We start from the raw sequence: 12,533 nt of genomic DNA on the forward strand, positions 1-12,533 counted from the left end.
TTATTCGATCTTATATTCTAGTTGTTGAGAATATCCCTCAATAGATAATCTACGTATACAGAGAATGTTCTGAGGTTCTAGAACAGTAAACATGGATCGTTGAGAACATAATGTGACTAAGAATGAATAGTTTTTTTAAAAAACAAGAACAGGTTTCATTACATTCTAAAAATAACTTTTCTAAATATTTCAAATTATGGAAACATTGCGATATTATTGTTCATTTCTCATTTTGGAATTAGATTTCTTTTCGTTGAGTTTAATTTGAGTCTCAAATTTCATTCGTTTTAATAGTAAAGAGTAGGAATAGAAAATCAACGGAAAACTTTGCCAAATAGAATAAAATAAACAGTAATGTTTGGCGTGGGGAATAAAGTATATTTCAATATAAACAGAGATTTAAATCTTGGTTGAATTCGATGATGATGAAGTTCTAACATAGGATAATAAAACAGGAGAATGTATCAATATTTTTAACCAAGTTGTTTAATGAAGATTGTGTGATTTCTGTCCAAACTTGTAGAAGAAGATGTCCAAGTTCCTGTATGGTTTCTGGTCTCGGATTATGGTAGTCAATGAAGATAAAGCAACTTGAGGTGGAAGCGGTAGTTAAGGAGAAATTTGATTATATTCTGTCTAGGAGATTGTAGCAGTATGTTAGCCACCATTTGATTTCTGTATACCTGCCCTGTCATGCTTTCATCTAAAACAATCAACTTTGTATGGCGATTAAAACAAATTCCTATCTAACAATAATTATACCCCAAAGGAGTGAATTTCTTCGACAATTCCTTGATGCAAAAGCGTCAATGGAATTATCCATGCCTATACCACAAAAGTAGGAGTAGTAGTAAGTTTTATTTTTGGACTTAAGGTTCCCATTTCAAAACTTTTTATCCAGCTGTAACATCGATTATACTTATAGCAAATTGCTGCTCTTTACATAACACTAATATTCAATTTAAATCGAGAAGTTGACTCGAAACCTGTCAAGCAGTCCTGCAAACACTCAAACATCGCTAAAATTATTCTTTATCTTACTATTGATATCATTTTTAAAATCTGAAAAAAAGTGGTCGATAATATATAATTTACATTTTTAGAAGCAATTTCTTGAAATAATTCTATTTAAGGCATCTTTTTCGATTTAAAGCAAATTATATTCCTAGAAATATTTCATAATATTTATTTCAACAACACTGCATTCCTCACTTTTATCCTTGAATCATTGGAAACACTATTAAAGTTCAAATTTTCTTCAAAAAATTGCCTCATACAGGCTTGGTGCGAAATGAAAACTACATGATATAAGATTTAGGTCCAGCCTTGTCTTGTTCTTGCATTTACTCATGAATAGAGGCAAGTTGAACAAAATTAGTTCAGTGAGCAATTTTTCATACGCATTTAATATCCTTATGATAATATATTTTACTTTTATCTTCTTCTTCTTCTTCCTCTTTCAATAGGACCAGGTCCAGTTCAATCCTGTACGTTTGGCCCTCTTCCTGGATCTTCCTGAGAAACTGAACTCCAGCTCTCGTACCACCTCTTTGGTGGTCTGCCTACAGGTCTGCATGTGTTCGGTCTCTGAGTTTTAGCCCACTTTACCAATCTGTCTTTTGGCATTCTTTCTATCTTTTTCGTGTCCTGATCCATCTCACCAGATCCTGTACGCCCAATTCTTCTCTTATCTCACCATTCTCATTCTCATCATTCCTTATTCGCTCCTTGAGGGTGACTCCCTTGATGGTTCTCATTATTCTTTTTGTTGTTGATGTCTCGGCTCTAGTTTCTGAGGCATATGTGAGAATAGGTCTCACACACGTTTTATAGATTCTGGTCTTGCTCTGCGAACTCGTCGCTTTGTTTCTCCACACTATATCTCTCAGACAGCCACTGACTTTTGATGCTTTCGTCGCTTGTATTCGTGCCTCCTCTGTCAGGTTTCTTTCACTAGATATATTATCTGCCAGGTAATTGAATCTTTATCTTTACTATTATGTATATTCAAAATCCATTCTCATTATCAGCAACAACTATTATAAGACGTCGTCTTGTTGAAGTCGTTGGTAATGTCATTTAGTCATTTAGCGTTTAGTATGAGAATCCTTTCGTTGAAAATTATTATATAAATAAAATTTTTTTATAAGGTTCCTTATGCTGAATGTTAAGCTGAAATTACAACGTAACAAATAGTAGGAGGGATAATATCAATGATGATTTTAACAAAAAACAACTCATGCTTCATTGACAGCAACTGAATGCATTTTTTAAATAATTTAATCTCAAATGTTTCTCTACTTGTAATTAACTAACAATTTCGTGTGTTTGTTCATCCACTACTTTCATTATTAACAATCACAAGCTACAAATAAACGTTTAAGGTAATGGATTAACAGATTGAATGAGATCCGTCCTTACCATTCCTAAGATGGACAGGAATCTTGTGATTGTTTTTATTCTTCCAACTATTTTGATTTATTACGGAAATTATAGCACATTGAATTTTGTAAGTAGAATTTTCACGTCTTTTTGCATTTTTGATCGTAACTTATTGCTTCGGAGATTTTAAAGTTTGAAATAAATACTCATTCAGTTGAATTTAAAATATTCTCAATCGTCGCTACTCGAATATTTTCAAAAATATTTTACGTATTGAAATAAATAAGCAGACAATAAATAGATATAACTTTTGAGAAAAATTGTGAACTGACGCTTTTTGGTGATTTTCAAAAAATCTAGTATATGAAGTGGTTTTTCAAAGGATAATTGGATTGAAAGTTGCAATATTTAGGAAAGTTATACTCAAGTTGCGAACCTCAGTATTTCTTCAAAGAATTCCTCTTTGTATTTCCTTTTTTTAATGTGGATCGTAAATTTTGCTCACTGGAATTAAATGTTAAAAATTTTATGAATGTAATATTAAATTGGTCAACGTAATTATGTATCGTCCTACGTTTTCAATATCTTTGTATGTAACACTAAACATTGAATGTACTACTGTTAAAAGTATTTATATTTTTCGTATAAAGTTGTTTTAAGTTGATTCAAGAAATCGTAAAATATTTTGATATTTTAGCTCCTTGAAAGGTGATATACGGTCATCCCCAAATCGAGCCTTCAAAATCCAAAAATACAAACATCTACAGTTGTTTTGTGGTGCCCAATATTTGTTAAGAATGTTAACAAGATATATTTAACTTCAAAAATTGAGTTAGGATTACTTTGACGATATAACATTTAATCCAATTTGATTTGATTAGTTATATTAGGAATATATTTCACAAGCATATGAATGTATAGAAGGCCCATTTTTAATTGTTGATTCATAGCAACAGGCTTTATGGTTTACATGTTATCATTGCAACAACATTTTTATTAATTTATACAAATCGTCAATTTCCAAACCATTTAGATTCAATCCTTCAATATGTGGGAATTTTTAAAAAATCCAGAATGATTCTAATTTGTTATGATACAGTTTGTTGGTGTTCAGGAGCTGTCAATTCAAAAAGCTCCCTTGTAATTTTTTCATTAAAATTTATATCTCAAAAATTTCAAAATTGAAAACACGAGTTATGCGTTGATTTGAAAATTAGTTATGAAAAAAGTGGATTTATTCTACTAAAGAAAATTTCCCCCTAATACTTGTCTATTTTTTATTCCATTCTTATTTTGATAATATCTTGGTTTGTGGGCTCAAACAGGGCCGGAAATATCCGGCAAATCAGCTTATATTGCATTTACTTCGAACTTCCGCAAAATTCGCACGAAAATAACATGATGGGTATGAGGGGGCTTATTGGATTGACGTGAACTATTCGGAAAGAATCTGTGGAATCAAAACGTCTTCATTTATGTTATTCCCGTTAAAAATAATTGATTCGAAGACATTGTTCATTCATTTCTTCACCAATAGAAAACTATAGATAAGGCTATACTTAGTAGGAATCTATTCAGACTTCAGTGGGTCATCAAGATTAAAATTATAATTATAATGAAATACTTTTAATGAGCTAAAATAGTTACGGCAAAATATTAAGAATCAACTAGGAAATAACTTTAGCATCATTAAAAATGACAATCACCTATGTTAACGGTATCTTCCCTAATAATTGGTTTGGAATAAAGAACCAGTAATTTGCTGTTACTTTGTTAAAAGTTCTAATTATCTGTATTGATATGTAAGCATGTATCCAAATGGATATATTTGTACTGTTATCATTTACTTGAGTTCTTTAAAAGTAATAGATACATAGGTGCTTCTAAATTCATGCGACAAAATTCAGCAGGTGATTGCTCGTATGAAATTAAGATGGGTCTTTCTTATAACAAAATTTCCTGTTCTTGTCCCTTTCCGAGATATCACTCTTAAAAGACTTGAACTGTCGAAGTGACAAAAGCCTAGTATTCTTAAACTTTGTGAATAAACACAAAGATAATTTCCAATGTTTTCCCATCAATTTATCTAAAAAGATATTAATTATGGTGTTTAGTTCTCTGCGACTATTGGTTTCGAGAAAAACATTTAAGAATAACAATTATTTTCAAATAAAGGATTTCAAGTTATAATTTCATTTCATAATACTTGAAGAAAAGTTTTGATGCGATATAAAGTAAGGGTTGCTAATTTTACCCTAGTATAAAGTAACAGCAATATTGAAAAAATACCCATAGCTAGTCCTTTGTGAGTATATAAAAATTACAGAATTTCAGGTTTATAGCTCTACTGAAATTTTATAAAAAAAACTCAATATTAATCCTGATCGTTTGAGGGTGATATCTAAGAAAAGGGTAGCCTAAGGGATTTTTTTTTATAGGGAAGACCCATGTTAATTTTATACTAGCAATCACCTCTTAAATGTTGTCGCATGAATTTTAAGAACACCCTGTATATCCCTTTATAAATGATACGATTATATAAAAAAGTTTAACAAAAATAATAGCACAGTGAAATTAACCTACGGAAAAATTTATTGTTCGGATAGGTTTCCGCGGTCAGAATATGAAAAGAACTTTAGTTCAAGTTAGCTCAAAACCAGTAATGAGTGTGTTAGTATCAACAGTGTTCTTTATGCTTTTCATTTCCTCGCTAAAATTCCAAGGAGTATGGAGATTGAAGCCTTGGAATCAACCAGGAAAAAGGGGTGATTTGTTGCGTGGAGGCAGATTGCAGACCACGCAATAGGATCACTTCTTACCAATAAACGGATAACCATCCTATTACGTTCTCTTGATAATGTCTCCAATGTGGGAGTCGAAACGTCGAAAATTTTTAAAATTCCAATGCGGTTCAACCCGTGAATACCTCAAGGTTTGAAAGTTATAATATGCCGATGTGTGCTTTTCATCTAGGATAAGTGTACCCCTTCTCAAGGGTGGAAGCTAATAAATGCAGAATAACCACATAAAGCGATAAACGAACCAATTTTAAGTGAAAAATTTTCATGGATATTTTTTATAGAGTCAATTCTTTTTTAGTTATATATGTCTATGTCTATGCCTAATTCGTAAGCACACTTCTCCAATTTTACAAAGCTATCCACTTAGGAAGCACGACCTTTACCTACCTACTTCACGTTTAGAATTAGTTAAAGGCTCACTACTTTACAATACAAAAAAATGAACAATCATTTGCCTATCAAATCTATAACATTTTTTCCCGCATTTCGCAATCATTTGAAGGCATATTTACTGGAAAGTGTCTTCTACTCTGAAAACTACTTCTATTCTAATAATACTATTTAATTCGGAGGATGTTGCGCACTAGTTTATAATGTATATAATTTATTTTCAATACAAATTATTACCTATTATTACCATTGTAGTTTTCTTATGAGTACTTTATATTTAGATTTTATTTTATTTGTGTCTTTAGTTATTTGTATGTTTGTTTCTTAGTTTTTTACAAGCTTTTGTACAGATTGTAGAAAATATTTTCCACCATAAATAAAATGTTTTTTAACCTTGTTTTAATACTAACTGGGAAACTACGGATTTTGCGAAAAAAATCATTAAGACCAACGTTAATTAGATAAATTCTCAATTTTATAGCTGCAGAAAAATTTGCAATTGAAAATTCAAAATTTGAGACATCATATAATTGGAAATTGTAGGAGTTTTTTGAAGAGTCTACTAAAATATTTGAAGAGAGCAGTGGGAAAAATTGCCAGTTATAATAAAAATTAAGTGATCATATTTTTTAGTAGAAAAAATAAACAACAAATTCTCCGTCATAATGAAAATTGAATGATAGATATTAATAAGTGTTTTTTAATTTTTAAAAAAATCATTTTTGTTAATAATTTGACATCAATAGAATTTATGCAAAGAACAAAAAAATAATTGAATAAAGTTTTCATTGCTTTTTATTTTTCTATGATAAATATTAATCGAGATATGGTGATTAGAAGTTCCAAGGGTTTGATCGACCTATCATTAGCCCTTTTAACTTAAAAATCTCGAACATCGACGGCATAAAAAGTCTAAATCACAGCTTTATAATTCCTGCAATTGCCATTAGTATGATGTGTTTATGGCCCATAAAGCTAAAAAAAACTATAGGCGATTAATTAACGGTTTTTTGTAATATTTTCATATACATATATTCATAAATGTGGAGAAAGTTTTGGAACTCTATATGACCTCACTACGCTTTTCAACAGAAAATTTTGATTGTGTCCAAGGGGAATAATCGAAGTAGAAATATACGAATATTCTTTGCATCGTGTTTCATTTTTCTTTATGTTGCAAATTCGACTTTTTGGAATAAACTTTTAAAACAATAATTTTTCTACTGTAAACACTGTTTGTCATTAGTAGAATTTCCTAGTGAACATTAAATGAGACAAAGCGGGCTAGGAAATTCCACTATTGTTTATTCAAAATTAGTATTTCCTGGTTAACAAACAAGTTTTCTTTTGTCAGAACTAGAATCAATTAAAAACGGGCTTTAATTGGAACAGTATATCTCTAAAATCAAGAGTGAACGTCGTGCTATTTTTTCTCCAGCTTTTCCTCAAAAATTAGAGAATTGGAAAGCTATTAATAAGTTATAATTAAAACAATTATTAATATCATTCGTGCTACCTACCACCTGCTTTATTTATGTTGTATGAGGATTCATTTATGAAAAAATATATTCAATTTTCATTCCGAAATATGTATAAGTTTATTTCTTTATTTTCACCTTTAAGAAGATGGAAGCGTACGTCGTGCATATATAACTTTTGTCGAAGGCAACTTAACATCAAACGCTACTAATCATTTAATCGAAACTGACGAGGTAGTAAAATTTGACTGGGCTATAATAGAAAAAAAAATTAATGTTTATACTACATTTTGGTTATGTACTCATATTGGGTATCATAAATACTAACAGTTTCTCTAATATAAAAACATGAATTAAAGTGAAAACTGTTGGTAATTATCATTCCATTTTCTTACCTATGATTTGGTGTAAGAAAAATCTACAGTTTCAGTTTCAAATTGTATTATAATAAATGGAAAATCAAAATAATATATATTGTTTATATATGTTTATAATTTCATGTAGATCCCAGGTACTCAAGTTTATAAACTAAAGTTCCAAATTACACTCATACCAAAGAAATAATAAATTTCGTTATTTCAAAGTATAGTTTTTGATAATATATGAATAATTTAAAAAAAAAAACCAAAACTTGATTTTTCTTACGTCATAGTCTCTCGTATTCACTTTTTCTCTCAAATTAAATGTACGTTTCGACTTGAAATTTTGTAATCTGAATACCAAAACGCTTATATTGAGGCTTGGTTGTCAAAATTTTTGACACCTCCTCGTACTTATGATAAATGTTGCTGTCTTATGTAATTATCTATAATATACACTTGGTAATGAAACATTTTATTATCCATATTTAAAATGTTTTTTGAACATTTTATACGATGCTTGTCGCAACTTTGACACTTTTACGCAAACGTTGTGACACACACCGTAGATTTAAGGAGTTATATATAAAGCACAAGTGTTTTAATGTTGAAAATAATATAATTGTGCAAAATGATGTTCACGTATGCCAAAATATGTTTGAGTAGACAATATATCTGTATATAAAAAATATGAACAGTGGTTTTGGTTTGTTGATTTCTAAACGTATGAGTCATAAAAGCTTTCGAAATATTGTTCCCACAATGTTTTCCGTCGAAGCTTGCAACGTAAACCATTGATTGTTCGTAGAGCCTTCGTGGCAAACAAAGGATAATAATCATATTACATTAATTGTGTTGTTTGTTTCTTTGGGGTATATAAACATACAATTAATGGATAAACTTTGGGATGTTTATTAAAATATCCTGCGTGCGTGCAAGAGTGTACTAAATCAAGTTTATGTCCTACGGTGGATGGCAAACGGAACATCAAATTTATGAATCGACTTTTTTACTGTTGATCACTGTATAATGTCTATCTTTATGATAATTAAGTATGTTTATCGTACTTCACCGTAAAAAATATAAAATTGTCTACTTTTAAACGACTTTTGTCTATTAGAATTAAGTTAGGAGTAAGTTATTTAGCAAACTATTTCGGTATATATTTCAGTGATATCGATTTGGCAAAATAATTTTATTTTTACCAGAATTTTTACTTTCATTCATCAAAATAATTCGGTAGATACTTAAATTCGTAATGAATTATTATTGATGACCATCACTTCAATTACAATAGACGACAAATACACATAGGTAGTTAGAAGATGTATTGTTTAAAGACAGCGCTAATCTAGAATAATTAAGTTGCGGTTTCTAGTCCAAAAATAAGCAATTAGAGATTGGAATGGTAAAAAGTTAAACATGAACGTTCGTAATTTTTTCCAATATTAATTGAATATTATAAAAACTTATATGAGAAACCCTTGTCGACAATTTTGTTTGATCTACCATAGATGTAGATACCTCATTTTATAAATTTATTGTTTTTATAAATACTTTTGAAAATATGTATATCTCATGCGAGAAAGTATTCGTTAAAAGGCAATCGAAATTATTATTATACCTCGTTAACTTGCTACAACTGAATATTAAATTATAAAACGTGAATAGACGAGTACAATGTACCTACTTGTAAAGGTGTTTGGTTTAAACAGTATACCGGACGTGAGCTGAGCCCTTTTTGTACCTCATTCGTTTTTATCTGGAAAACGAAATGTCAAAGCAAAAACCATAAAGGAAAATAAATTCTTTGCAAATAAAATAAAAGAAAAAAACACTTCAAATCCAAAGTATTTTTATAAATAATCATGGTAGTCATAATGGTCTGAACTAGGTAATCATTTGATTGAATAGTGAAGAGTTGTGAAGGGGGTGATGTCAAATACCCATCTTCTTCTTTGATAACATGTTCAACATAGTTTTTCCAAAGCTCTTGGCGGTCTGCTGCTAGAACTTTCTTCTGGAGACATTTTCATAATCCTGATTTTACGTTTGCTCATATAGGGTTAAATATGAAATAGTAAGGAGGTAGGCTGAGAAGAGTATGACCCTGTTCTTTGCAAGCATGTCAATATAATAGATTTTCTCAAAATTTGATAACCTTTGATAACAGTAAGCAATTATTTGTTTGTTACGACTTTTTTAAGATCGCTAACAGGAATAGGAATATTTTTTTCAGACATAAATGCTAAAATTTGAGCTTTGTTACTACTATTATTTGGTTAATTAGGAGTTGCCGCGAGTGGTAGGATGGGTTGTCCATAACGATTACTGACTGTGGTGGAATGTTAAGTGAAAGCTGTCATATCTTTCAATTTTTTAGCACATATTAATAAAGCGTTAGGCAAAGTGTAAGCATACATTTCAAACAAAGAAACTGATATTTATAGGGACAAAACTAGAAAAAAAGCAAAAACTAATTGAAAAAAAAATCGCAGCTCGTAATAATTAATGAAATGTAAACGATAGTAGTTAGAGTTAATTTCTATAGAGGTAGATTTCTGAGCGATTTTCGTTTGATTGTTTTGAATTTTTTTCATTAAAAAACGCCCATTATGCCAATCTGCACTATTTTATTTAAGTCTAACTACACTGAACAAAACTTTCAGAAACGATTGGATCGGCTAACGACAGTACATATATTTTAATAAGAAAAAATGTATATTAATTAATTGATAGAAATTAACATATTTCTCCTAGCCCATAAAATTTTGTGCAGCCCTTCTCTTCATTGGGATTATTTATTGAAAATTTTGATTACAAGCAGTTGAATAGAGTCTTATTTATAAAACCATTCATTTTTCAAAAAATATAACTTCAGAACAATGGACATAAATGAAATTCTAAACTAATACGAGGAAATTATACGATAGATCGAAATTCTCTTTTTATGATTCCCATTGAGATTTCGCGCCTTTTTACACATATTTTTTCATTCATCTTCCTCGCTAGTACATTTTCTCATATCCTGTCGAGTTATTCCTTCACTTCATCATCTATCTCGTTAATCTATTGCTTTCTTGATTTTTTTTGCTGTTTTCTTCATAATTTTCTAGATATTTTTTTTTTATTTCTAGTATCCAGAATGGTTATTGTTGTCAAGCATTAATCTTCATAATTCAGAAAATGCTTGTAATATTTTGCCTGATAGCGTATTTGAACTTTCGTTTTGAACTAAATAAGGACCAAATATACCATAATTAATACCGTTTAACTGGAATAAAGGATCACCATCAATTAGATCCATAAAAATAACACTCATATATATCACCAGAATATTGGGGGTGTTTTTGAAGGAAAAGTCGTTTGCTTGACATTAGCACTGAATCAGTGTTACACCCTTTCTAGATGAAAGGAATCGTTTCGCGTGAATTCGTATGTAACAAGGTACTGGAGGGTAATCATTGCGTCTTAAAGCATTTTATCAGATAGCAGAGTAGCCCTTCAAGTACTGTATATTTATAAATTGAGTCACAGCTATTATGAGATTGTATCCAATCTTTGAATTCACAACAAAACTTTTTTCATGGGACCACAAACTTTTATAGGTTTCTTAAAAAGCCAACAAGTCATGGTCATTCGAAAAGAAAATAACGACATAGAATAAGACTCCAGGTTTGCATCAATCCTTTTTTATTCTACCAAGTGGTCTCAAAAAGCTCTTCCATAAGGCAAAGATAAGATGAGTTACTAGTATACTTATTTGAACTACCATCTGAAGAACATCGGAGAAACTTCCAACGACGTTTGTGGTTTCTGCAAGAAAGAAACTGCCTCTGTGCGTGCGAGATTGTCTATAGATAAAGGGTACGTTACTTCATTCAAGCTTTTCAAAGCCAGAAGCGGTTATTCGCAAAGATTCCAAACAGGTAGCTCACTTTGCAAAATCTTTGCAATCTTTATGTGTAAACAGTGTGGATTACAGAATAGGTCAACGTATAAGTGAGGTAGATTCAATGCCTTTACTCCTAGCTCATCAAATCAAATCAAATAGTTTGTACTTTATTAGATTCTCGATTATTATCTAATACGTAAGTTATAGAGAGTTTGGAATCAATATTTAATGTTAATGATGGTAATTATATTTATGGATTAGGAACCGCAAGATTAAATTTAGAATTGTTTCATATTTGAGAATCGGATTCACTCAATACATTAATTTTCCTTCCGTAACCGCGACCGCTTCGTTTGTAGTCATATTTTCGTTCTAAAATGCAATAAGTGTGAGATAATTGCGTCGATTTCTCTTTTTTTTGACAAATATTTTGTTTCGGTCTTATTTACTATCTTATTTATACAGATCGAAAGATATTTATATAATTTTAATTTGTTAGCTCACACATGTACCGGAAAATCATGTAGATATAGAAATTTCACGAGATAATTACCGCTTGTTTGTTGTAGATATTAAGGTGAATTCTCAAAGAGACGAATTTTTGACAATACTTCAAAACGCCGCATTAGTGGTGAATACCGTTACTTTCAAATAGTCCGCATCCAAAAAAAAAAACTACAAATACATTCGAATCAATATATGAAAATTCTCTTGTTACATCATTAAAAAGTTAAAAATCGTGTTGTTGATTTCATCTTTTGAAAAAGATTCTTTTAAGGGCTCGATATAAATATTTAGATAATAACTTGAGATTCCGATATTATAGTCTTATATCAAATAATTTTGGTACCATTATATAATAATTTTTAATATGTTTAAACGTTTTAATTGAATAAAATATTCGTTTCAATTTTGTATATTTGCTATTAATATTAATTTATTTGGAACCAAGACACTAATTTTCAACCAAACGTGATGTATATTCTATATTTCTGTACAGGTGATCTCTCCGGTAGACCGCTTACCTAATACCAAAATTTTTTCCATTGAACACAGTTTCCTGTAAGCCTATATATTTTAAGCAACTTTTCTCCATTTGGTCGTCCCTTTTTCCAAATGTATTAAAATGATTATTTCTTTGCGAGATGATTGCATCGTTGGTGTCCTACCTTTTTCTGCTGGACTAATTCTTTATATTTCGCAAAAAACTAAAAATGAAATAGGAGAA

The sequence above is a fragment of the Diorhabda sublineata genome, chromosome 3, assembly GCF_026230105.1.
Source record: "Diorhabda sublineata isolate icDioSubl1.1 chromosome 3, icDioSubl1.1, whole genome shotgun sequence".
In the NCBI taxonomy this organism is placed as follows: domain Eukaryota; kingdom Metazoa; phylum Arthropoda; class Insecta; order Coleoptera; family Chrysomelidae; genus Diorhabda; species Diorhabda sublineata.